The sequence below is a fragment of the Taudactylus pleione genome, unplaced genomic scaffold, assembly GCF_031769625.1.
Source record: "Taudactylus pleione unplaced genomic scaffold, aTauple2 ptg001910c, whole genome shotgun sequence".
Taxonomy (NCBI): Eukaryota; Metazoa; Chordata; class Amphibia; order Anura; family Myobatrachidae; genus Taudactylus; species Taudactylus pleione.
In genome coordinates, this window is record NW_028286307.1 from 636,585 (window position 1) to 661,949 (window position 25,365).

Consider the following 25,365-nt stretch of genomic DNA (forward strand, 5'->3'; position numbering starts at 1 on the left):
GAAGTGTGTGCGGGGAGCGACAGCAGGATTAGGGGTAGTGTATTGTGTGCGGGGAGCAGGAACATGGTTAGCGGTAGGGTAGTGTGTATGGGGAGTGGGAGCAGGGTTAGGGGTAATGTAGTGCATGTGGGAAGCAGCATCTGCATTAGGGGTAGTGCATTGTGTGTGGGGAGTGGGAGCAGGGCTATGGGTAGTGTAGTGTGTACGGGGAGAGGCAGCAGGGTTAGGGGTAGTGTAGTGCGTGTGGGGAGAGTAAGCAGTGTTAGGGGTAGTGTAGTGTATGGGGGAGTGGGAGCAGGGTTAGGGGTAGTGTGTACGGGGAGCGGGAGCAGAGTTAGGGGTAGTGTAGTTTGTGCGGGGAGTGGGAGCAGGGTTAGGGGTAGTGTAGTGTGTGCGGGGAGTGGGAGCAGGGTTAGGGGTAGTGTAGTGTGTTCAGGGAGTGGGAGCAGGGTTAGGGGTAGTGTAGTGTGTGCGGGGAGTGGGAGCAGGGTTAGGGGTAGTGTAGTGTGTGCGGGGAGTGGGAGCAGGGTTAGGGGTAGTGTAGTGTGTTCAGGGAGTGGGAGCAGGGTTAGGGGTAGTGTAGTGTGCGCATGGAGCGGGAGCATGGTTAGGGGTAGTGTAGTGTGTTCAGTGAGCGGCAGCAGGGTTAGGGGTAGTGTAGTGTGTGCGGGGAGCAGGAGCAGAGTTAGGGGTAGTGTAGTGTGGGCAGGGAGCGGCAGCAGGGTTAGGGGTAGTGTAGTGCGTGTGGGTAACAGGAGCAGAGCTAGGGGTAGTGTAGTGTGTGCTAGGAGCGGGAGCAGGGTTAGGGGCAGTGTAGTGTGTGCGGGGAGCAGGAGCAGAGCTAGGGGTAGTGTAGTGTGTGCGGGGAGTGGGAGCAGGGTTAGGGTTAGTGTAGTTTGCGAGGGGAGCAGGAGCAGGGTTATGGGTAGTGTAGTGTGTGCGGTGAGCAGGAGGAGAATTAGGGGTAGTGTAGTGTGTGCGGGGAGTGGGAGCACGGTTAGGGGTAGTGTAGTGTGTGCGGGGAGCAGAGTTAGGGGTAGTGTAGTGTGTATGAGGAGTGGCAGCAGGGTTAGGGGTAGTGTAGTGTGTGCAGTGAGCGACAGCAGGGTTAGGGGTAGTGTAATGTGTATGGGGAGTGGCAGCAGTGTTAGGGGTAGTGCAGTGAGTGGCAGCAGGGTTAGGGGTAGTGTAGTGTGTATGGGGAGTGGCAGCAGGGTTAGGGGTAGTGTGGTGTGTGCGGGGAGTGGCAGCAGGGTTAGGGGTAGTGTAGTGTGTGCGGAGAGTGGCAGCAGGGTTAGGGGTAGTGTAGTGTGTACGGGGAGTGGCAGCAGGATTAGGGGTAGTGTAGTGTGTGTGGGGAGCAGGAGCAGAGTTAGGGGTAGTGTAGTGTGTGCGGGGAGCGGCAGCAGGGTTAGGGGCAGGGTAGTGTGTGTGGGGAGCGGCAGCAGGGTTAGGGGTAGTGTGTTGTGTGCATGGAGCGGGAGCATGGTTAGGGGTAGTGTAGTGCATGTGGGGACCAGGAGCAGAGTTAGAAGTAGTGTAGTGCATGTGGGAAGCAGCATCAGCATTAGGGGTAGTGTAGTGAGTGCAGGGAGTGGCAGCAGAGTTAGGGGTAGTGTAGTGTGTATGGGGAGTGGCAGCAGGGTTAGGGGTAGTGTAGTGTGTGCGGGGAACGGCAACAGTATTAGGGGTAGTGTAGTGTTTGCGGGGAGTGGGATCAGGTTTAGGGGTAATGTAGTGTGTGCAGGGAGAGGGATCAGGGTTAGGGTTAGTGAAGTGTGTGCGGGGAGCGACAGCACGATTAGGGGTAGTGTATTGTGTGCGGGGAGCAGGAGCATGGTTAGCGGTAGGGTAGTGTGTATGGGGAGTGGGAGCAGGGTTAGGGGTAATGTAGTGCATGTGGGAAGCAGCATCTCCATTAGGGGTAGTGCAGTGTGTGTGGGGAGTGGGAGCAGGGCTATGGGTGGTGTAGTGTGTACGGGGAGACGCAGCAGGGTTAGGGGTAGTGTAGTGCGTGTGGGGAGAGTAAGCAGTGATAGGGGTAGTGTAGTGTATGGGGGAGTGGGAGCAGGGTTAGGGGTAGTGTGTACGGGGAGCGGAAGCAGGGTTAGGGGTAGTGTAGTGTGTGCGGGGAGTGGCAGCAGGGTTAGGGGTAGTGTAGTGTGTGTGCGGAGCAGAAGCAGAGTTAGGGGTAGTGTAGTGTGTGCGGGGAGCGGCAGCAGGGTTAAAGGTAGTGTAGTGTGAGTGGGGAGCGGCAGCAGGGTTAGGGGTAGTGCAGTGTGTGTGTGCATGGAGCGGTAGCATGATTACGGGTATAGTGGAGTGTGTGCTGGGACCAGGAGCAGAGATATGGGTAGAGTAGTGTGTGCGGGGAGTGGCAGCAGGGTTAGGGGTAGTGTAGTGTGTGCGGGGAGCGACAGCAGGATTAGGGGTAGTGTAGTGTGTGCGGGGAGCAGGAGCATGGTTAGGGGTAGGGTAGTGTGTATGGGGAGTGGGAGCAGGGATAGGGGTAATGTAGTGCATTTGGGAAGAAGCATCAGCATTAGGGGTAGTGTAGTGTGTGAGGGGAGTGGCAGCAGGGTTAGGGGCAGTGTAGTGTGTGCGGGGAGTTGGAGAAGGGTTAGGGGTAGTGTAGTGTGTGAGGGGAGTGGGAGCAGGGTTAGGGGTAGTGTAGTGTGTATGGGGAGTGGCAGCAGAGTTAAGCGTAGTGTAGTGTGTGCTGAGAGTGGGAGCAGGGTTAGGGGTAGTATAGTGTGTGCTGGGAGTGGGAGCAGGGTTAGGGGCAGTGTAGTGTGTGCGGGGAGCTGGAGTAGGGATAGAGGTAGTGTAGTGTGCGCGGGGAGTGGCAGCAGGGTTAGGGGTAGTGTAGTGTGTACGGGGAGTGGCAGCAGGGTTAGGGGTAGTGTAGTGCGTGTGGGGAGAGTAAGCAGTGATAGGGGTAGTGTAGTGTAAGGGGGAGTGGGAGCAGGGTTAGGGGTAGTGTGTACGGGGAGCGGGAGCAGGGTTAGGGGTAGTGTAGTGTGTGCGGGGAGTGGCAGCAGGGTTAGGGGTAGTGTAGTGTGTGTGCGGAGCAGAAGCAGAGTTAGGGGTAGTGTAGTGTGTGCGGGGAACGGCAGCAGGGTTAAAGGTAGTGTAGTGTGAGTGGGGAGCGGCAGCAGGGTTAGGGGTAGTGCAGTGTGTGTGTGCATGGAGCGGTAGCATGATTACGGGTATAGTGGAGTGTGTGCTGGGAAAAGGAGCAGAGATATGGGTAGAGTAGTGTGTGCGGGGAGCGGCAGCAGGGTTAGGGGTAGTGTAGAGTGTGCGGGGAGCGACAGCAGGATTAGGGGTAGTGTAGTGTGTGCGGGGAGCAGGAGCATGGTTAGGGGTAGGGTAGTGTGTATGGGGAGTGGGAGCAGGGATAGGGGTAATGTAGTGCATTTGGGAAGAAGCATCAGCATTAGGGGTAGTGTAGTGTGTAAGGGGAGTGGCAGCAGGGTTAGGGGCAGTGTAGTGTGAGCGGGGAGTTGGAGAAGGGTTAGGGGTAGTGTAGTGTGTGAGGGGAGTGGGAGCAGGGTTAGGGGTAGTGTTGTGTGTATGGGGAGTGGCAGCAGAGTTAAGCGTAGTGTAGTGTGTGCTGAGAGTGGGAGCAGGGTTAGGGGTAGTGTAGTGTGTGCTGGGAGTGGGAGCAGGGTTAGGGGCAGTGTAGTGTGTGCGGGAAGCTGGAGTAGGGATAGAGGTAGTGTAGTGTGTGCGGGGAGAGGCAGCAGGGTTAGGGGTAGTGTAGTGTGTACGGGGAGTGGCAGCAGGGTTAGGGGTAGTGTAGTGTGTGTGGGGAGCAAGAGAAGAGTTAGGGGTAGTGTAGTGTGTATGGGGAGTGGCAGCAGAGTTAGGGGTAGAGTAGTGTGTGTCGGGAGTGGGAGCAGGGTTAGCGGTAGTGTAGTGTGTGCGGGGAGTGGGAGCAGGGTTAGGGGTAGTGAAGTGTGTGCGGGGAGAGGGAGCAGGGTTAGGGGTAGTGTAGTGTGTGAGGGGAGTGGGAGCAGGGTTAGGGGTAGTGTAGTGTGTGAGGGGAGTGGCAGCAGGCTTATGGGTAGTGTAGTAGTATGCATTGAGCCGCAGCAGGGTTAGGGGTAGTGTAGTGTGTGAGGGGAGTGGGAGTAGGGTTAGGGGTAGTGTAGTGTGTATGGAGAGTGGCAGCAGAGTTAGGGGTAGTGTAGTGTGTGCGGGGAGCGGGAGCAGGGTTAGAGGTAGTGTAGTGTGTGCGGGGAGTGGGAGCAGGGTTAGGGGTAGTGTAGTGTGTGCGGGGAGTGGGAGCAGGGTTAGGGGTAGTGTAGTGTGTGAGGGGAGTGGGAGCAGTGTTAGGGGTAGTGTAGTTTGTATAGGGAGTGGCAGCAGAGCTAGGGGTAGTGTAGTGTGTGCGGAGAGCCGGAGCAGGGTTAGAGGAAGTGTAGTGTGTACGGGGAGTGGCAGCAGGGTTAGGGGTAGTGTAGTGTGTGTGGGGAGCAAGAGCAGAGTTAGGGGTAGTGTAGTGTGTGTGGGGAGCAGGAACAGAGTTAGGGGTAGTGTAGTGAGTCTGGGAGCGGCAGCAGGGTTAGGGGTAGTGTAGTGTGTGCATGGAGCGGGAGCAATGTTAGGAGTAGTGTATTGTGTGCGGGGAGCAGGAGCAGAGATAGGGTTAGTGTAGTGTGTGTGGGGAGCGGCAACAGGGTTAGGGGTAGTGTAGTGCGTGTTGGGACAAGGAGTAGAGTTAGGAGTAGTGAAGAGTGTGCTAGGAGCGGGAGCATGGTTAGGGGTAGTGTGTAGTATGTGTGGGGAGCAGGAGCAGAGATAGGGGTAATGTAGTGTGTGCGGGGAGCAGGAGCAGAGTTAGGGGTAGTGTAGTGTGTGCGGGGAGTGGGAGGAGGGTTAGGGGCAGTGTAGTTTGCGCGGGGAGCAGGAGCATGGTTATGGGTAGTGTAGTGTGTGCAGGAAGCAGGAGCAGAGTTAGGGGTAGTGTAGTGTGTGCGGGGAGTGGGAGCACGGTTAGGGGTAGTGTAGTGTGTGCGAGGAGCAGGAGCAGAGTTAGGGGTAGTGTATTGTGTGCAGTGAGCGGCAGAAGGGTTAGAGGTAGTGTAGTGTGGATGGGGAGTGGCAGCAGGGTTAGGGGTAGTGTAGTGTGTGCAGTGAGCGGCAGCAGGGTTTGAGGTAGTGTAGTGTGTGCGGGGAGTGGCAGAAGAGTTAGGGGTAGTGTAGTGTGTACGGGGAGTGGCAGCAGGGTTAGGGGTAATGTAGTGTATGTGGGGAGCAAGAGCAGAGTTAGGGGCACTGTAGTGTGTGCAGGGAGCGGCAGCAGGGTTAGGGGTAGGTTAGTGTGTGCATAGAGCGAGAGCAGGGTTAGGGGTAGTGTAGTGTGTGCTGGGAGTGGGAGCAGGGTTAGGGGTAGTGTAGTGTGTGCGGGGAGCGCCAGCAGGGTTAGAGGTAGTGTAGTGTGTGCATGGAGCGGCGGAAGCATGGTTAGGAGTAGTGTAGTGTGTGCGGGGAGCAGGAGCAGAGTTAGGGGTAGTGTAGTGTGTATGGGGAGCGGCAGCAGGGTTAGGGATAGTGTAGTTTGTGTGGGGACCAGGAGCAGAGTTAGGAGTAGTGTAGTTTGTGCTAGGAGTGGGACCAGGGTTAGAGGCAGTGTAGTGTGTGCGGAGAGCAGCAGCAGAGTTAGGGGTAATGTAGTGTGTGCGGGGAGCAGGAGCAGAGTTAGGGGTAGTGTAGTTTGTGCGGGGAGCAGGAGCAGAGTTAGGGGTGGGGTAGTTTAGCGTGTGCGGGGAGTGGGAGCACGGTTAGGGGTAGTGTAGTGTGTGCGGGGAGCAGGAGCAGAGTTAGGGGTAGTGTAGTGTGTGCGGGGAGCGGCAGCAGGGTTAGGGGTAGTGTAGTGCGTGTGGGGACCAGCAGCAGAGTTAGGAGTGGGAGCAGGGTTAGGGGTAGTGTAGTTTGCGTGGGTAACAGGAGCAGGGTTATGGGTAGTGCAGTGTGTGCGGGGATCAGGAGCAGAGTTAGGGGTAGTGTAGTGTGTGCGGGGAGAGGGAGCACGGTTAGGGGTAGTGTAGTGTGTGCGGGGAGCAGGAGCAGAGTTTGGGGTAGTGTAGTGTGTGCGGGGAGCAGGAGCAGAGTTAGGGGTAATGTAGTGTGTGCGGGGAGCAGGAGCAGAGTTAGGGGTAGTGTAGTGTGTGCGGGGAGCAGGAGCAGAGTTAGGGGTGGGGTAGTTTAGCGTGTGCGGGGAGTGGGAGCACGGTTAGGGGTAGTGTAGTGCGTGTGGGGACCAGGAGCAGAGTTAGGGGTAGTGTAGTGTGTGCAGTGAGCGGCAGCAGGGTTAGGGGAAGTGTAGTGTGTATGGGGAGTGGCAGCTAGTATAGGGGTAGTGTAGTGTGTGCGGGAAGCGGGAACGGAGTTAGGGGTAGTGTAGTGTGTGCGGGAAGTGGGATCAGGATTAGGGTTTGTGAAGTGCGTGTGAGGGGAGCGACAGCAGGATTAGGGGTAGAGTATTGTGTGCGGGGAGCAGAAGCATGGTTAGGGGTAGGGTAGTGTGCATGGGGAGTGGGAGCAGGGTTAGGGGTAGTGTAGGGTGTGCGGGGAGTGGCAGCAGGGTTAGGGGTAGTGAAGGGTGTACGGGGAGAGGCAGCAGGGTTAGGGGTAGTGTAGTGTGTACGGGGAATGGCAGCAGGGTTAGGGGTAGTGTAGTGTGTGCGGGAGAAGGGTTAGGGGTACAGTAGTGTCTGCGGGGAGTGGCAGCAGGGTTAGGGGTAGTGTAGTGTGTACGGGGAGTGGCAGCAGGGTTAGTGGTAGTGTAGTGTGTGTGGGGAGCAGAAGCAGAGTTAGAGGTAGTGTAGTGTGTGTGGGGAGCGGCAACAGGGTTAGGGGTAGTGTAGTGCATGTTGGGGTTAGGAGTAGTGAAGAGTGTGCTAGGAGCGGGAGCATGGTTAGGGGTAGTGTGTAGTATATGCGGGGAGCAGGAGCAGAGATAGGGGTAATGTAGTGTGTGCGGGGAGCAGGAGCAGAGTTAGGGGTAGTGTAGTGTGTGCGGGGAGTGGGAGCAGGGTTAGGGTCAGTGTAGTTTGCGCGGGGAGCAGGAGCATGGTTATGGGTAGTGTAGTGTGTGCAGGAAGCAGGAGCAGAGTTAGGGGTAGTGTAGTGTGTGCGGGGAGTGGGAGCACGGTTAGGGTAGTGTAGTGTGTGCGAGGAGCAGGAGCAGAGTTAGGGGAAGTGTATTGTGTGCAGTGAGCGGCAGAAGGGTTAGAGGTAGTGTAGTGTGGATGGGGAGTGGCAGCAGGGTTAGGGGTAGTGTAGTGTGTGCAGTGAGCGGCAGCAGGGTTTGAGGTAGTGTAGTGTGTGAGGGGAGTGGCAGCAGAGTTAGGGGTAGTGTAGTGTGTACGGGGAGTGGCAGTAGGGTTAGGGGTAATGTAGTGTATGTGGGGAGCAAGAGCAGAGTTAGGGGTACTGTAGTGTGTGCAGGGAGCGGCAGCAGGGTTAGGGGTAGGTTAGTGTTTGCATGGAGCGAGAGCAGGGTTAGGGGTAGTGTAGTGTGTGCTGGGAGTGGGAGCAGGGTTAGGGGTAGTGTAGTGTGTGCATGGAGCGGAAGTATGGTTAGGAGTAGTGTAGTGTGTGCGGGGAGCAGGAGCAGAGTTAAGGGTAGTGTAGTTTGTGTGGGCACCAGGAGCAGAGTTAGGAGTAGTGTAGTGTGTGCTAGGAACGGGACCAGGGTTAGAGGCAGTGTAGTGTGTGCGGAGAGCAGCAGCAGAGTTAGGGGTAGTTTAGCGTGTGTGGGGAGTGGGAGCACGGTTAGGGGTAGTGTAGTGTGTGCGGGGAGCAGTAGCAGAGTTAGGGGTAGTGTAGTGTGTGCGGGGAGAGGCAGCAGGGTTAGGGGTAGTGTAGTGCGGGTGGGGACCAGCAGCAGAGTTAGGAGTGGGAGCAGGGTTAGGGGTAGTGTAGTTTGCGCGGGTAACAGGAGCAGGGTTATGGGTAGTGCAGTGTGTGCGGGGATCAGGAGCAGAGTTAGGGGTAGTGTAGTGTGTGCGGGGAGTGGGAGCACGGTTAGGGGTAGTGTAGTGTGTGCATGGAGCGGGAGCATGGTTAGGGGTAGTGTAGTGTGTGCGAGGAGCAGGAGCAGAGTTAGGGGTAGTGTAGTGTGTGCGGGGAGCGGCAGCAGGGTTAGGGGTAGTGTAGTGCGTGTGGGGACCAGGAGCAGGGTTAGGAGTAGTGTAGTGTGTGCGGGGAGTGGGATCAAGGTTAGGGTTAGTGAAGTGTGTGCGGGGAAAGGCAGCAGGGTTAAGGGTAGTGTAGTGTGTGCGGGGAGTGGGATCAGGGATAGGGGTAGTGTATTGTGTGCGGGGAGAAGGAGCATGGTTAGGGGTAGGGTAGTGTGTATGGGGAGTGGGAGCAGGGTTAGGGGTAATGTAGTGCATGTGGGAAGCAGCATCAGCATTAGGGGTAATGTAGTGTGTGCGGGGAGAGGGAGCAGAGATAGGGGTAGTGTAGTGTGTGCAGTGAGCGGCAGCAGGGTTAGGGGAAGAGTAGTGTGTATGGGGAGTGGAAGCAAGTATAGGGGTAGTGTAGTGTGTGCGGGAAGTGGGATCAGGGTTAGGGTTTGTTAAGTGTGTGTGAGGGGAGCGACAGCAGGATTAGGGGTAGTGTATTGTGTGCGGGGAGCAGGAGCATGGTTAGGGGTAGGGTAGTGTGCATGGGGAGTGGGAGCAGGGTTAGGGGTAATGTAGTGCATGTGGGAAGCAGCATCAGCATTAGGGGTAGTGTAGGGTGTGCCGGGAGTGGCAGCAGGGTTAGGGGTAGTGTAGTGTGTACGGGGAGCAGGAGCATGGTTAGGGGTAGGGTAGTGTGTATGGGGAGTGGGAGCAGGGATAGGGGTAATGTAGTGCATTTGGGAAGAAGCATCAGCATTAGGGGTAGTGTAGTGTGTGAGGGGAGTGGCAGCAGGGTTAGGGGCAGTGTAGTGTGTGCGGGGAGTTGGAGAAGGGTTAGGGGTAGTGTAGTGTGTGAGGGGAGTGGGAGCAGAGTTAGGGGTAGTGTAGTGTGTATGGGGAGTGGCAGCAGAGTTAAGCGTAGTGTAGTGTGTGCTGAGAGTGGGAGCAGGGTTAGGGGTAGTGTAGTGTGTGCTGGGAGTGGGAGCAGGGTTAGGGGCAGTGTAGTGTGTGCGGGGAGCTGGAGTAGGGATAGAGGTAGTGTAGTGTGTGCAGGGAGTGGCAGCAGGGTTAGGAGTAGTGTAGTGTGTACGGGGAGTGGCAGCAGGGTTAGGGGTAGTGTAGTGTGGGTGGGGAGCAAGAGAAGAGTTAGGGGTAGTGTAGTGTGTATGGGGAGTGGCAGCAGAGTTAGGGGTAGAGTAGTGTGTGTCGGGAGTGGGAGCAGGGTTAGCGGTAGTGTAGTGTGTGCTGGGAGTGGGAGCAGGGTTAGGGGTAGTGAAGTGTGTGCGGGGAGAGGGAGCAGGGTTAGGGGTAGTGTAGTGTGTGAGGGGAGTGGGAGCAGGGTTAGGGGTAGTGTAGTGTGTGAGGGGAGTGGCAGCAGGCTTATGGGTAGTGTAGTAGTATGCAGTGAGCGGCAGCAGGGTTAGGGGTAGTGTAGTGTGTGAGGGGAGTGGGAGCAGGGTTAGGGGTAGTGTAGTGTGTATGGAGAGTGGCAGCAGAGTTAGGGGTAGTGTAGTGTGTGCGGGGAGCGGGAGCAGGGTTAGAGGTAGTGTAGTGTGTGCGGGGAGTGGGAGCAGGGTTAGGGGTAGTGTAGTGTGTGCGGGGAGTGGGAGCAGGGTTAGGGGTAGTGTAGTGTGTGAGGGGAGTGGGAGCAGTGTTAGGGGTAGTGTAGTGTGTATAGGGAGTGGCAGCAGAGTTAGGGGTAGTGTAGTGTGTGCGGAGAGCCGGAGCAGGGTTAGAGGTAGTGTAGTGTGTACGGGGAGTGGCAGCAGGGTTAGGGGTAGTGTAGTGTGTGTGGGGAGCAAGAACAGAGTTAGGGGTAGTGTAGTGTGTGTGGGGAGCAGGAACAGAGTTAGGGGTAGTGTAGTGTGTCGGGGTGCGGAAGCAGGGTTAGGGGTAGTGTAGTGTGTGCATGGAGCGGGAGCAATGTTAGGAGTAGTGTAGTGTGTGCGGGGAGCAGGAGCAGAGATAGGGTTAGTGTAGTGTGTGTGGGGAGCGGCAACAGGGCTAGGGGTAGTGTAGTGCGTGTTGGGACCAGGAGTAGAGTTAGGAGTTGTGAAGAGTGTGCTAGGAGCGGGAGCATGGTTAGGGGTAGTGTAGTGTGTGTGGGGAGCAGGAGCATGGTTATGGGTAGTGTAGTGTGTGCAGGAAGCAGGAGCAGAGTTAGGGGTAGTGTAGTGTGTGCGGGGAGTGGGAGCACGGTTAGGGGTAGTGTATTGTGTGCAGGGAGCGGCAGAAGGGTTAGAGGTAGTGTAGTGTGGATGGGGAGTGGCAGCAGGGTTAGGGGTAGTGTAGTGTGTGCAGTGAGCGGCAGCAGGGTTTGAGGTAGTGTAGTGTGTGCGGGGAGTGGCAGAAGAGTTAGGGGTAGTGTAGTGTGTACGGGGAGTGGCAGCAGGGTTAGGGGTAATGTAGTGTATGTGGGGAGCAAGAGCAGAGTTAGGGGCACTGTAGTGTGTGCAGGGAGCGGCAGCAGGGTTAGGGGTAGGTTAGTGTGTGCATGGAGCGAGAGCAGGGTTAGGGGTAGTGTAGTGTGTGCTGGGAGTGGGAGCAGGGTTAGGGGTAGTGTAGTGTGTGCGGGGAGCGGCAGCAGGGTTAGAGGTAGTGTAGTGTGTGCATGGAGCGGCGGAAGCATGGTTAGGAGTAGTGTAGTGTGTGCGGGGAGCAGGAGCAGAGTTAGGGGTAGTGTAGTGCATGTTGGGGTTAGGAGTAGTGAAGAGTGTGCTAGGAGCGGGAGCATGGTTAGGGGTAGTGTGTAGTATGTGTGGGGAGCAGGAGCAGAGATAGGGGTAATGTAGTGTGTGCGGGGAGCAGGAGCAGAGTTAGGGGTAGTGTGTGCGGGGAATGGGAGCAGGGTTAGGGGCAGTGTAGTTTGCGCGGGGAGCAGGAGCATGGTTATGGGTAGTGTAGTGTGTGCTAGGAGCGGGACCAGGGTTAGAGGCAGTGTAGTGTGTGCGGAGAGCAGCAGCAGAGTTAGGGGTAATGTAGTGTGTGCGGGGAGCAGGAGCAGAGTTAGGGGTAGTGTAGTGTGTGCGGGGAGCAGAGTTAGGGGTGGGGTAGTTTAGCGTGTGCGGGGAGTGGGAGCACGGTTAGGGGTAGTGTAGTGTGTGCGGGGAGCAGGAGCAGAGTTAGGGGTAGTGTAGTGTGTGCGGGGAGCGGGAGCAGGGTTAGGGGTAGTGTAGTGCGTGTGGGGACCAGCAGCAGAGTTAGGAGTGGGAGCAGGGTTAGGGGTAGAGTAGTTTGCGCGGGTAACAGGAGCAGGGTTATGGGTAGTGCAGTGTGTGCGGGGATCAGGAGCAGAGTTAGGGGTAGTGTAGTGTGTGCGGGGAGAGGGAGCACGGTTAGGGGTAGTGTAGTGTGTGCGGGGAACAGGAGCAGAGTTTGGGGTAGTGTAGTGTGTGCGGGGAGCAGGAGCAGAGTTAGGGGTAATGTAGTGTGTGCGGGGAGCAGGAGCAGAGTTAGGGGTAGTGAAGTGTGCGCGGGTAGCGGCAGCAGGATTAGGGGTAGTGTATTGTGTGCGGGGAGGAGGAGCATGGTTAAGGGTAGGGTAGTGTGTATGGGGAGTGGGAGCAGGGCTAGGGGTAATGTAGTGCATGTGGGAAGCAGCATCAGCATTAGGGGTAGTGTAGTGTGTGCGGGGAGAGGGAGCAGGGTTAGGGGTAGTGTGGTGTGTACGGGGAGAGGCAGCAGGGCTAGGGGTAGTGTAGTGTGTACAGGGAGTGGCAACAGGGTTAGGAGTAGTGTAGTGTGTGCGGGGAGTGGCAGCAGGGTTAGGGGTAGTGTAGTGTGAGCGGGGAGCGGCAGCAGGGTTAGGGGTAGTGTAGTGCGTGTGGGGACCAGGACCAGAGTTAGGGGTAGTGTAGTGTTTGCGGGGAGCAGGAGCAGAGTTAGGGGTAGTGTAGTGTGTGCGGGGAGAGGGAGCTGGGTTAGGGGTAGTGTAGTGTAGCGGGTAGCGGCAGCAGGGTTATGAGTAGTGTAGTGTGTGCGGGGAGCGGGAGCAGGGTTATGGGTAGTGTAGTGTGTGCGGGGAGCGGGAGCAGGGTTAGGGGTAGTGTAGTGTGTGCGGGGGAGTGGGAGCAGAGTTAGGGGTACTGTAGTGCGTGTGGGGAGTGGAAGCAGGGTTAAGGGTAGTGTGTGTGGGGACCAGGAGCAGAGTTAGGGTTAGTGTAGTGTGTGCGGGGAGCAGGAGCAGAGTTAGGGGTAGTGTAGTTTGTGCGGGGAGCAGGAGCAGAGTTAGGGGTGGGGTAGTTTAGCGTGTGCGGGGAGTGGGAGCACGGTTAGGGGTAGTGTAGTGTGTGCGGGGAGCAGGAGCAGAGTTAGGGGTAGTGTAGTGTGTGCGGGGAGCGGCAGCAGGGTTAGGGGTAGTGTAGTGCGTGTGGGGACCAGCAGCAGAGTTAGGAGTGGGAGCAGGGTTAGGGGTAGTGTAGTTTGCGTGGGTAACAGGAGCAGGGTTATGGGTAGTGCAGTGTGTGCGGGGATCAGGAGCAGAGTTAGGGGTAGTGTAGTGTGTGCGGGGAGAGGTAGCACGGTTAGGGGTAGTGTAGTGTGTGCGGGGAGCAGGAGCAGAGTTTGGGGTAGTGTAGTGTGTGCGGGGAGCAGGAGCAGAGTTAGGGGTAATGTAGTGTGTGCGGGGAGCAGGAGCAGAGTTAGGGGTAGTGTAGTGTGTGCGGGGAGCAGGAGCAGAGTTAGGGGTGGGGTAGTTTAGCGTGTGCGGGGAGTGGGAGCACGGTTAGGGGTAGTGTAGTGCGTGTGGGGACCAGGAGCAGAGTTAGGGGTAGTGTAGTGTGTGCAGTGAGCGGCAGCAGGGTTAGGGGAAGTGTAGTGTGTATGGGGAGTGGCAGCTAGTATAGGGGTAGTGTAGTGTGTGCGGGAAGCGGGAACGGAGTTAGGGGTAGTGTAGTGTGTGCGGGAAGTGGGATCAGGATTAGGGTTTGTGAAGTGCGTGTGAGGGGAGCGACAGCAGGATTAGGGGTAGAGTATTGTGTGCGGGGAGCAGAAGCATGGTTAGGGGTAGGGTAGTGTGCATGGGGAGTGGGAGCAGGGTTAGGGGTAGTGTAGGGTGTGCGGGGAGTGGCAGCAGGGTTAGGGGTAGTGTAGGGTGTACGGGGAGAGGCAGCAGGGTTAGGGGTAGTGTAGTGTGTACGGGGAATGGCAGCAGGGTTAGGGGTAGTGTAGTGTGTGCGGGAGAAGGGTTAGGGGTACAGTAGTGTCTGCGGGGAGTGGCAGCAGGGTTAGGGGTAGTGTAGTGTGTACGGGGAGTGGCAGCAGGGTTAGTGGTAGTGTAGTGTGTGTGGGGAGCAGAAGCAGAGTTAGAGGTAGTGTAGTGTGTGTGGGGAGCGGCAACAGGGTTAGGGGTAGTGTAGTGCATGTTGGGGTTAGGAGTAGTGAAGAGTGTGCTAGGAGCGGGAGCATGGTTAGGGGTAGTGTGTAGTATATGCGGGGAGCAGGAGCAGAGATAGGGGTAATGTAGTGTGTGCGGGGAGCAGGAGCAGAGTTAGGGGTAGTGTAGTGTGTGCGGGGAGTGGGAGCAGGGTTAGGGTCAGTGTAGTTTGCGCGGGGAGCAGGAGCATGGTTATGGGTAGTGTAGTGTGTGCAGGAAGCAGGAGCAGAGTTAGGGGTAGTGTAGTGTGTGCGGGGAGTGGGAGCACGGTTAGGGTAGTGTAGTGTGTGCGAGGAGCAGGAGCAGAGTTAGGGGAAGTGTATTGTGTGCAGTGAGCGGCAGAAGGGTTAGAGGTAGTGTAGTGTGGATGGGGAGTGGCAGCAGGGTTAGGGGTAGTGTAGTGTGTGCAGTGAGCGGCAGCAGGGTTTGAGGTAGTGTAGTGTGTGAGGGGAGTGGCAGCAGAGTTAGGGGTAGTGTAGTGTGTACGGGGAGTGGCAGTAGGGTTAGGGGTAATGTAGTGTATGTGGGGAGCAAGAGCAGAGTTAGGGGTACTGTAGTGTGTGCAGGGAGCGGCAGCAGGGTTAGGGGTAGGTTAGTGTTTGCATGGAGCGAGAGCAGGGTTAGGGGTAGTGTAGTGTGTGCTGGGAGTGGGAGCAGGGTTAGGGGTAGTGTAGTGTATGCATGGAGCGGAAGTATGGTTAGGAGTAGTGTAGTGTGTGCGGGGAGCAGGAGCAGAGTTAAGGGTAGTGTAGTTTGTGTGGGCACCAGGAGCAGAGTTAGGAGTAGTGTAGTGTGTGCTAGGAACGGGACCAGGGTTAGAGGCAGTGTAGTGTGTGCGGAGAGCAGCAGCAGAGTTAGGGGTAGTTTAGCGTGTGTGGGGAGTGGGAGCACGGTTAGGGGTAGTGTAGTGTGTGCGGGGAGCAGTAGCAGAGTTAGGGGTAGTGTAGTGTGTGCGGGGAGAGGCAGCAGGGTTAGGGGTAGTGTAGTGCGGGTGGGGACCAGCAGCAGAGTTAGGAGTGGGAGCAGGGTTAGGGGTAGTGTAGTTTGCGCGGGTAACAGGAGCAGGGTTATGGGTAGTGCAGTGTGTGCGGGGATCAGGAGCAGAGTTAGGGGTAGTGTAGTGTGTGCGGGGAGTGGGAGCACGGTTAGGGGTAGTGTAGTGTGTGCATGGAGCGGGAGCATGGTTAGGGGTAGTGTAGTGTGTGCGAGGATCAGGAGCAGAGTTAGGGGTAGTGTAGTGTGTGCGGGGAGCGGCAGCAGGGTTAGGGGTAGTGTAGTGCGTGTGGGGACCAGGAGCAGGGTTAGGAGTAGTGTAGTGTGTGCGGGGAGTGGGATCAAGGTTAGGGTTAGTGAAGTGTGTGCGGGGAAAGGCAGCAGGGTTAAGGGTAGTGTAGTGTGTGCGGGGAGTGGGATCAGGGATAGGGGTAGTGTATTGTGTGCGGGGAGAAGGAGCATGGTTAGGGGTAGGGTAGTGTGTATGGGGAGTGGGAGCAGGGTTAGGGGTAATGTAGTGAATGTGGGAAGCAGCATCAGCATTAGGGGTAATGTAGTGTGTGCGGGGAGAGGGAGCAGAGATAGGGGTAGTGTAGTGTGTGCAGTGAGCGGCAGCAGGGTTAGGGGAAGAGTAGTGTGTATGGGGAGTGGAAGCAAGTATAGGGGTAGTGTAGTGTGTGCGGGAAGTGGGATCAGGGTTAGGGTTTGTTAAGTGTGTGTGAGGGGAGCGACAGCAGGATTAGGGGTAGTGTATTGTGTGCGGGGAGCAGGAGCATGGTTAGGGGTAGGGTAGTGTGCATGGGGAGTGGGAGCAGGGTTAGGGGTAATGTAGTGCATGTGGGAAGCAGCATCAGCATTAGGGGTAGTGTAGGGTGTGCCGGGAGTGGCAGCAGGGTTAGGGGTAGTGTAGTGTGTACGGGGAGCAGGAGCATGGTTAGGGGTAGGGTAGTGTGTATGGGGAGTGGGAGCAGGGATAGGGGTAATGTAGTGCATTTGGGAAGAAGCATCAGCATTAGGGGTAGTGTAGTGTGTGAGGGGAGTGGCAGCAGGGTTAGGGGCAGTGTAGTGTGTGCGGGGAGTTGGAGAAGGGTTAGGGGTAGTGTAGTGTGTGAGGGGAGTGGGAGCAGGGTTAGGGGTAGTGTAGTGTGTATGGGGAGTGGCAGCAGAGTTAAGCGTAGTGTAGTGTGTGCTGAGAGTGGGAGCAGGGTTAGGGGTAGTGTAGTGTGTGCTGGGAGTGGGAGCAGGGTTAGGGGCAGTGTAGTGTGTGCGGGGAGCTGGAGTAGGGATAGAGGTAGTGTAGTGTGTGCAGGGAGTGGCAGCAGGGTTAGGAGTAGTGTAGTGTGTACGGGGAGTGGCAGCAGGGTTAGGGGTAGTGTAGTGTGGGTGGGGAGCAAGAGAAGAGTTAGGGGTAGTGTAGTGTGTATGGGGAGTGGCAGCAGAGTTAGGGGTAGAGTAGTGTGTGTCGTGAGTGGGAGCAGGGTTAGCGGTAGTGTAGTGTGTGCTGGGAGTGGGAGCAGGGTTAGGGGTAGTGAAGTGTGTGCGGGGAGAGGGAGCAGGGTTAGGGGTAGTGTAGTGTGTGAGGGGAGTGGGAGCAGGGTTAGGGGTAGTGTAGTGTGTGAGGGGAGTGGCAGCAGGCTTATGGGTAGTGTAGTAGTATGCAGTGAGCGGCAGCAGGGTTAGGGGAAGTGTAGTGTGTGAGGGGAGTGGGAGCAGGGTTAGGGGTAGTGTAGTGTGTATGGAGAGTGGCAGCAGAGTTAGGGGTAGTGTAGTGTGTGCGGGGAGCGGGAGCAGGGTTAGAGGTAGTGTAGTGTGTGCGGGGAGTGGGAGCAGGGTTAGGGGTAGTGTAGTGTGTGCGGGGAGTGGGAGCAGGGTTAGGGGTAGTGTAGTGTGTGAGGGGAGTGGGAGCAGTGTTAGGGGTAGTGTAGTGTGTATAGGGAGTGGCAGCAGAGTTAGGGGTAGTGTAGTGTGTGCGGAGAGCCGGAGCAGGGTTAGAGGTAGTGTAGTGTGTACGGGGAGTGGCAGCAGGGTTAGGGGTAGTGTAGTGTGTGTGGGGAGCAAGAACAGAGTTAGGGGTAGTGTAGTGTGTGTGGGGAGCAGGAACAGAGTTAGGGGTAGTGTAGTGTGTCGGGGTGCGGAAGCAGGGTTAGGGGTAGTGTAGTGTGTGCATGGAGCGGGAGCAATGTTAGGAGTAGTGTAGTGTGTGCGGGGAGCAGGAGCAGAGATAGGGTTAGTGTAGTGTGTGTGGGGAGCGGCAACAGGGCTAGGGGTAGTGTAGTGCGTGTTGGGACCAGGAGTAGAGTTAGGAGTTGTGAAGAGTGTGCTAGGAGCGGGAGCATGGTTAGGGGTAGTGTAGTGTGTGTGGGGAGCAGGAGCATGGTTATGGGTAGTGTAGTGTGTGCAGGGAGCGGCAGAAGGGTTAGAGGTAGTGTAGTGTGGATGGGGAGTGGCAGCAGGGTTAGGGGTAGTGTAGTGTGTGCAGTGAGCGGCAGCAGGGTTTGAGGTAGTGTAGTGTGTGCGGGGAGTGGCAGAAGAGTTAGGGGTAGTGTAGTGTGTACGGGGAGTGGCAGCAGGGTTAGGGGTAATGTAGTGTATGTGGGGAGCAAGAGCAGAGTTAGGGGCACTGTAGTGTGTGCAGGGAGCGGCAGCAGGGTTAGGGGTAGGTTAGTGTGTGCATGGAGCGAGAGCAGGGTTAGGGGTAGTGTAGTGTGTGCTGGGAGTGGGAGCAGGGTTAGGGGTAGTGTAGTGTGTGCGGGGAGCGGCAGCAGGGTTAGAGGTAGTGTAGTGTGTGCATGGAGCGGCGGAAGCATGGTTAGGAGTAGTGTAGTGTGTGCGGGGAGCAGGAGCAGAGTTAGGGGTAGTGTAGTGCGTGTTGGGACCAGGAGTAGAGTTAGGAGTTGTGAAGAGTGTGCTAGGAGCGGGAGCATGGTTAGGGGTAGTGTGTAGTATGTGTGGGGAGCAGGAGCAGAGATAGGGGTAATGTAGTGTGTGCGGGGAGCAGGAGCAGAGTTAGGGGTAGTGTGTGCGGGGAATGGGAGCAGGGTTAGGGGCAGTGTAGTTTGCGCGGGGAGCAGGAGCATGGTTATGGGTAGTGTAGTGTGTGCTAGGAGCGGGACCAGGGTTAGAGGCAGTGTAGTGTGTGCGGAGAGCAGCAGCAGAGTTAGGGGTAATGTAGTGTGTGCGGGGAGCAGGAGCAGAGTTAGGGGTAGTGTAGTGTGTGCGGGGAGCAGGAGCAGAGTTAGGGGTGGGGTAGTTTAGCGTGTGCGGGGAGTGGGAGCACGGTTAGGGGTAGTGTAGTGTGTGCGGGGAGCAGAGTTAGGGGTAGTGTAGTGTGTGCGGGGAGCGGGAGCAGGGTTAGGGGTAGTGTAGTGCGTGTGGGGACCAGCAGCAGAGTTAGGAGTGGGAGCAGGGTTAGGGGTAGAGTAGTTTGCGCGGGTAACAGGAGCAGGGTTATGGGTAGTGCAGTGTGTGCGGGGATCAGGAGCAGAGTTAGGGGTAGTGTAGTGTGTGCGGGGAGAGGGAGCACGGTTAGGGGTAGTGTAGTGTGTGCGGGGAACAGGAGCAGAGTTTGGGGTAGTGTAGTGTGTGCGGGGAGCAGGAGCAGAGTTAGGGGTAATGTAGTGTGTGCGGGGAGCAGGAGCAGAGTTAGGGGTAGTGAAGTGTGCGCGGGTAGCGGCAGCAGGATTAGGGGTAGTGTACTGTGTGCGGGGAGGAGGAGCATGGTTAAGGGTAGGGTAGTGTGTATGGGGAGTGGGAGCAGGGCTAGGGGTAATGTAGTGCATGTGGGAAGCAGCATCAGCATTAGGGGTAGTGTAGTGTGTGCGGGGAGAGGGAGCAGGGTTAGGGGTAGTGTGGTGTGTACGGGGAGAGGCAGCAGGGCTAGGGGTAGTGTAGTGTGTACAGGGAGTGGCAACAGGGTTAGGAGTAGTGTAGTGTGTGCGGGGAGTGGCAGCAGGGTTAGGGGTAGTGTAGTGTGAGCGGGGAGCGGCAGCAGGGTTAGGGGTAGTGTAGTGCGTGTGGGGACCAGGACCAGAGTTAGGGGTAGTGTAGTGTTTGCGGGGAGCAGGAGCAGAGTTAGGGGTAGTGTAGTGTGTGCGGGGAGAGGGAGCTGGGTTAGGGGTAGTGTAGTGTAGCGGGTAGCGGCAGCAGGGTTATGAGTAGTGTAGTGTGTGCGGGGAGCGGGAGCAGGGTTATGGGTAGTGTAGTGTGTGCGGGGAGCGGGAGCAGGGTTAGGGGTAGTGTAGTGTGTGCGGGGGAGTGGGAGCAGAGTTAGGGGTACTGTAGTGCGTGTGGGGAGTGGAAGCAGGGTTAAGGGTAGTGTGTGTGGGGACCAGGAGCAGAGTTAGGGTTAGTGTAGTGTGTGCGGGGAGCAGGAGCAGAGTTAGGGGTAGTGTAGTGTGTGCGGGGAGTGGGAGGAGGGTTAGGGGTAATGTAGTGTGTGGGGAGCAGTAGCATGGTTAGGGGTAGTGTAGTGTGTGAGGGGAGTGGGAGCAGGGTTAGGGGTAGTATAGTGAGTGCTGGGAGAGGGAGCAGGGTTAGGGGTACTGTAGTGTGTGGGGAGCAGTAGCATGGTTAGGGGTAATGTATTGAGTGAGGGGAGTGGGAGCAGGGTTAGGGGTAGTGTAGTGTTTGCGGGGACTGGGATCAAGGTTAGGGGTAATGTAGTGTGTGCGTGTAGATGGATCAGGGTTAGGGTTAGTGAAGTGTGTGCGGGGAGCGACAGCAGGATTAGGGGTAGTGTAGTGTGTACGGGGAGAGGCAGCAGGGTTAGGGGTAGTGTAGTGCGTGTGGGGAGATTAAGCAGTGTTAGGGGTAGTGTAGTGTATGGGGGAGTGGGAGCAGGGTTAGGGGTAGTGTGTACGGGGAGCGGGAGCAGAGTTAGGGGTAGTGTAGATTGTGCGGAGAGCAGGAGCATGGTTAGGGGTAGTGTAGTGTGTATGGGAAGTGGGACCAGGGTTAGGGGTAATGTAGTGCATGTGGGAAGCAGCATGAGCATTAGGGGTAGTGCAGGGTGTACGGGGAGTGGCAGCAGGGTTAGGGGTAGTGTAGTGTGTGCAGTGAGCGGCAGCAGGGTTAGGGGTAGTGTAGTGTGTATGGGGAGTGGCAGCAGGGTTAGGGGAAGTGTAGTGTGTGCGGAAGCGGGAGCAGAGTTAGGGGTAGTGTAGTGTGTGAGGGGAACGGCAACAGTGTTAGGGGTAGTGTAGTGTTTGCGGGGAGTGGGATCAGTGTTAGGGGTAATGTAGTGTGTGCGGGAGAGGGATCAGGGTTAGGGTTAGTGAAGTGTGTGCGGGGAGCGACACCAGGATTAGGGGGAGTGTATTGTGTGTGCGGAGCAGGTGCATGGTTAGGGGTAGGGTAGTGTGTATGGGGAGTGGGAGCAGGGCTAGGGGTAATGTAGTGCATGTGGGAAGCAGCATCAGCATTAGGGGTAGTGTAGTGTAGCGGGGAGCGGCACCAGGGTTATGGGTAGTGTAGTGTGTGCGGGGAGCGGGAGCAGGGTTAGGGGTAGTGTAGTGTGTGCGGGGAGTGGGAGCAGAGTTAGGGGTAGTGTAGTGTGTGTGGGGAGTGGGAGCATAGTTAGGGGTAGTGTAGTGTGTGCGGGGAGCAGGAGCAGAGTTAGCGGTAGTGTAGTGTGTGCGGGGAGTGGGAGCAGGGTTAGGGGTAGTGGAGTGTGTGGGGAGCAGTAGCATGATAAGGGGTAGTGTAGTGTGTGAGGTGAGTGGGAGCAGGGTTAGGGGTAGTGTAGTGTGTGCTGGGAGTGGGAGCAGGGTTAGGGGTAGTGTAGTGTGTGGGGAGCAGAAGCAGGGTTAGGGGTAGTGTAGTGTGTGAGGGGAGTGGGAGCAGGGTTAGGGGTAGTGTAGTGTGTGCGGGGAACGGCAAAAGTGTTAGGGGTAGTGTAGTGTTTTCAGGGAGTGGGATCAAGATTAAGGGTAATGTAGTGTGTGCGTGTAGAGGGATCAGGGTTAGGGTTAGTGAAGTGTGTGCGGGGAGCAGGAGCATGGTTAGGGGTAGGGTAGTGTGTATGGGGAGTGGGATAATGGTTAGAGGTAATGTAGTGCAAGTGGGAAGCAGCATCTGCATTAGGGGTAGTGCAGGGTGTGCGGGGAGTGGCAGCAGGGTTAGGGGTAGTGTAGTGTGTACGGGGAGAGGCAGCAGGGCTAGGGGTAGTGTAGTGTGTGCAGGGAGTGGCAGCAGGGTTAGCGGTAGTGTAGAGTGTGCGGGGAGCGGCAGCAGGGTTAGGGGTAGTGTAGTGCGTGTGGGGACCAGTGCAGAGTTAGGGGTAGTGTAGTGTGTGCGGGGAGCAGGAGCAGAGTTAGGGGTAGTGTAGTGTGTGCGGGGAGAGGGAGCTGGGTTAGGGGTAGTGTAGTGTAGCGGGGAGCGGCAGCAGGGTTATGGGTAGTGTAGTGTGTGCGGGGAGCGGGAGCAGGGTTAGGGGTAGTGTAGTGTGGGCGGGGAGTGGGAGCAAGGTTAGGGGTAGTGTAGTGTGTGGGGAGCAGTAGCATGGTTAGGGGTAGTGTAGTGTGTGCAGGGAGTGGGAGGAGGGTTAGGGGTAGTGTAGTGTGTGTGGGGAGCAGTAGCATGGTTTGGGGTAGTGTAGTGTGTGAGTGGAGTGGGAGCAGAGTTAGCGGTAGTGTAGTGTGTACTGGGAGTGGGAGCAGGGTTATGGTTAGTGTAGTGTGGGGAGCAGTAGCATGGTTAGGGGTATTGTAGTGTGTGCAGGGAGCAGTAGCATGGTTAGGGGTAGTATAGTGTGTGAGGGGAGTGGGAGCAGGGTTAGGGGTAGTGTAGTGTGTGGGGAGCAGTAGCATGGTTAGGGGTAGTGTAGTGTGTGAGGGGAGTGGGAGCAGGGTTAGGGGTAGTGTAGTGTCTGCTAGAAGTGGGAGCAGGGTTAGGGGTAGTGTAGTGTGTGAAGAGCAGTAGCATGGTTAGGGGTAGTGTAGTGTGTGAGGGGAGTGGGAGCAGGGTTAGGGGTAGTGTAGTGTCTGCTAGAAGTGGGAGTAGGGTTAGGGGTAGTGTAGTGTGTGGGGAGCAGTAGCATGGTTAGGGGTAGTGTAGTGTGTGAGGGGAGTGGGAGCAGGGTTAGGGGTAGTGTAGTGTGCTAGAAGTGGGAGCAAGGTTAGGGGTAGTGTAGTGTGTGGGGAGCAGTAGCATGGTTAGGGGTAGTGTAGTGTGTGCAGGGAGTGGGAGGAGGGTTAGGGGTAGTGTAGTGTGTGTGGGGAGCAGTAGCATGGTTTGGGGTAGTGTAGTGTGTGAGTGGAGTGGGAGCAGAGTTAGCGGTAGTGTAGTGTGTACTGGGAGTGGGAGCAGGGTTAGGGTTAGTGTAGTGTGGGGAGCAGTAGCATGGTTAGGGGTATTGTAGTGTGTGCAGGGAGCAGTAGCATGGTTAGGGGTAGTATAGTGTGTGAGGGGAGTGGGAGCAGGGTTAGGGGTAGTGTAGTGTGTGGGGAGCAGTAGCATGGTTAGGGGTAGTGTAGTGTGTGAGGGGAGTGGGAGCAGGGTTAGGGGTAGTGTAGTGTCTGCTAGAAGTGGGAGCAGGGTTAGGGGTAGTGTAGTGTGTGAAGAGCAGTAGCATGGTTAGGGGTAGTGTAGTGTGTGAGGGGAGTGGGAGCAGGGTTAGGGGTAGTGTAGTGTGTGCGGGGAACGGCAAAAGTGTTAGGGGTTGTGTAGTGTTTTCAGGGAGTGGGATCAAGATTAAGGGTAATGTAGAGTGTGCGTGTAGAGGGATCAGGGTTAGTGAAGTGAGAGCGGGGAGCAGGAGCATGGTTAGGGGTAGGGTAGTGTGTATGGGGAGTGGGAGAATGGTTAGGGGTAATGTAGTGCATGTGGGAAGCAGCATCTGCATTAGGGGTAGTGCAGGGTGTGCGGGGAGTGGCAGCAGGGTTAGGGGTAGTGTAGTGTGTACGGGGAGAGGCAGCAGGGCTAGGGGTAGTGTAGTGTGTGCGGGGAGTGGCAGCAGGGTTAGGGGTAGTGTAGTGTGTACGGGGAGAGGCAGCAGGGCTAGGGGTACTGTAGTGTGTGCAGTGAGCGGCAGCAGGGTTAGGGGTAGTGTAGTGTGTACGGGGAGTGGCAGCAGGGTTAGGGGTAGTGTAGTGTGTACGGGGAGTGGCAGCAGGGTTAGGGGTAGTGTAGTGTGTGTGTGGAGCAGGAGCAGAGTTAGGGGTAGTGTAGTGTGTGCGGGGAGAGGGAGCTGGGTTAGGGGTAGTGTAGTGTATCGGGGAGCGGCAGCAGGGTTATGGGTAGTGTAGTGTGTGCGGGGAGCGGGAGCAGGGGTAGTGTAGTGTGAGCAGGGAGAGGGAGCAGAGTTAGGGGTAGTGTAGTGTGTGTGAGGAGTGGAAGGTTAGCGGTAGTGTAGTGTGTGTGGGGACCAGAAGCAGAGATAGGGGTAGTGTAGTGTGTGCGTGGAGTGGGAGCAAGTTTAGGGGTAGTGTAGTGTGTGGGGAGCAGTAGCATGGTTAGGGGTAGTGTAGTGTGTGAGTGGAGTGGGAGCAGGGTTAGCGGTAGTGTAGTGTGTACTGGGAGTGGGGTTAGGGTTAGTGTAGTGTGTGGGGAGTAGTAGCATGGTTAGGGGTAGTGTAGTGTGTGCAGGGAGCAGTAGCATGGTTAGGGGTAGTATAGTATGTGAGGGGAGTGGGAGCAGGGTTAGGGGTAGTGTAGTGTGTGTGAGGAGTGGAAGGTTAGCAGTAGTGTAGTGTGTGTGGGGACCAGGAGCAGAGTTAGGGGTAGTGTAGTGTGTGCGGGGAGCAGGAGCAGAGTTAGGGGTAGTGTAGTGTGTGCGGGGAGAGGGAGCAAGGTTAGGAGTAGTGTAGTGTGTGGGGAGCAGTAGCATGGTTAGGGGTAGTGTAGTGTGTGCGGGGAGTGGGAGGAGGGTTAGGGGTAGTGTAGTGTGTGTGGGGAGCAGTAGCATGGTTAGGGGTAGTGTAGTGTGTGAGTGGAGTGGGAGCAGGGTTAGCGGTAGTGTAGTGTGTACTGGGAGTGGGAGCAGGGTTAGTGTAGTGTGTGGGGAGCAGTAGCATGGTTAGGGGTATTGTAGTGTGTGCAGGGAGCAGTAGCATGGTTAGGGGTAGTATAGTGTGTGAGGGGAGTGGGAGCAGGGTTAGGGGTAGTGTAGTGTGTGGGGAGCAGTAGCATGGTTAGGGGTAGTGTAGTGTGTGAGGGGAGTGGGAGCAGGGTTAGGGGTAGTGTAGTGTGTGCTGGGAGTGGGAGCAGGGTTAGGGGTAGTGTAGTGTGTGGGGAGCAGTAGCATGGTTAGGGGTAGTGTAGTGTGTGAGGGGAGTGGGAGCAGGCTTAGGGGTAGTGTAGTGTGTGCGGGGAACGGCAAAAGTGTTAGGGGTAGTGTAGTGTTTTCAGGGAGTGGGATCAAGATTAAGGGTAATGTAGTGTGTTCGTGTAGAGGGATCAGGGTTAGGGTTAGTGAAGTGTGTGCGGGGAGCAGGAGCATGGTTAGGGGTAGGGTAGTGTGTATGGGGTGTGGGAGAATGGTTAGGGGTAATGTAGTGCATGTGGGAAGCAGCATCTGCATTAGGGGTACTGCAGGGTGTGCGGGGAGTGGCAGCAGGGTTAGGGGTAGTGTAGTGTGTACGGGGAGAGGCAGCAGGGCTAGGGGTAGTGTAGTGTGTGCGGGGAGTGGCAGCAGGGTTAGGGGTAGTGTAGTGTGTACGGGGAGTGGCAGCAGGGTTAGGGGTAGTGTAGTGTGTGTGTGGAGCAGGAGCAGAGTTAGGGGTAGTGTAGTGTGTGCGGGGAGAGGGAGCTGGGTTAGGGGTAGTGTAGTGTAGTGGGGAGCGGCAGCAGGGTTATGGGTAGTGAAGAGTGTGTGGGGACCAGGAGCAGAGTTAGGGGTAGTGTAGTGTGTGCGGGGAGTGGGAGCAAGGTTAGGTATAGTGTAGGGTGTGGGGAGCAGTAGCATGGTTAGGGGTAGTGTAGTGTGTGCAGGGAGCAGTAGCATGGTTAGGGGTAGTATAGTGTGTGAGGGGAGTGGGAGCAGGGTTAGGGGTAGTGTAGTGTGTGGGGAGCAGTAGCATGGTTAGGGGTAGTGTAGTGTGTGAGGGGAGTGGGAGCAGGGTTAGGGGTAGTGTAGTGTGTGCTGGGAGTGGGAGCAGGGTTAGGGGTAGTGTAGTGTGTGGGGAGCAGTAGCATGGTTAGGGGTAGTGTAGTGTGTGAGGGGAGTGGGAGCAGGGTTAGGGGTAGTGTAGTGTGTGCGGGGAACGGCAAAAGTGTTAGGGGTAGTGTAGTGTTTTCAGGGAGTGGGATCAAGATTAAGGGTAATGTAGTGTGTGCGTGTAGAGGGATCAGGGTTAGGGTTAGTGAAGTGTGTGCGGGGAGCAGGAGCATGGTTAGGGGTAGGGTAGTGTGTATGGGGAGTGGGAGAATGGTTAGGGGTAATGTAGTGCATGTGGGAAGCAACATCTGCATTAGGGGTAGTGCAGGGTGTGCGGGGAGTGGCAGCAGGGTTAGGGGTAGTGTAGTGTGTACGGGGAGAGGCAGCAGGGCTAGGGGTAGTGTAGTGTGTGCGGGGAGTGGCAGCAGGGTTAGGGGTAGTGTAGTGTGTACGGGGAGTGGCAGCAGGGTTAGGGGTAGTGTAGTGTGTTTGTGGAGCAGGAGCAGAGTTAGGGGTAGTGTAGTGTGTGCGGGGAGAGGGAGCTGGGTTAGGGGTAGTGTAGTGTAGCGGGGAGCGGCAGCAGGGTTATGGGTAGTGAAGAGTGTGTGGGGACCAGGAGCAGAGTTAGGGGTAGTGTAGTGTGTGCGGGGAGAGGGAGCAAGGTTAGGGGTAGTGTAGGGTGTGGGGAGCAGTAGCATGGTTAGGGGTAGTGTAGTGTGTGCGGGGAGAGGGAGGAGGGTTAGGGGTAGTGTAGTGTGTGTGGG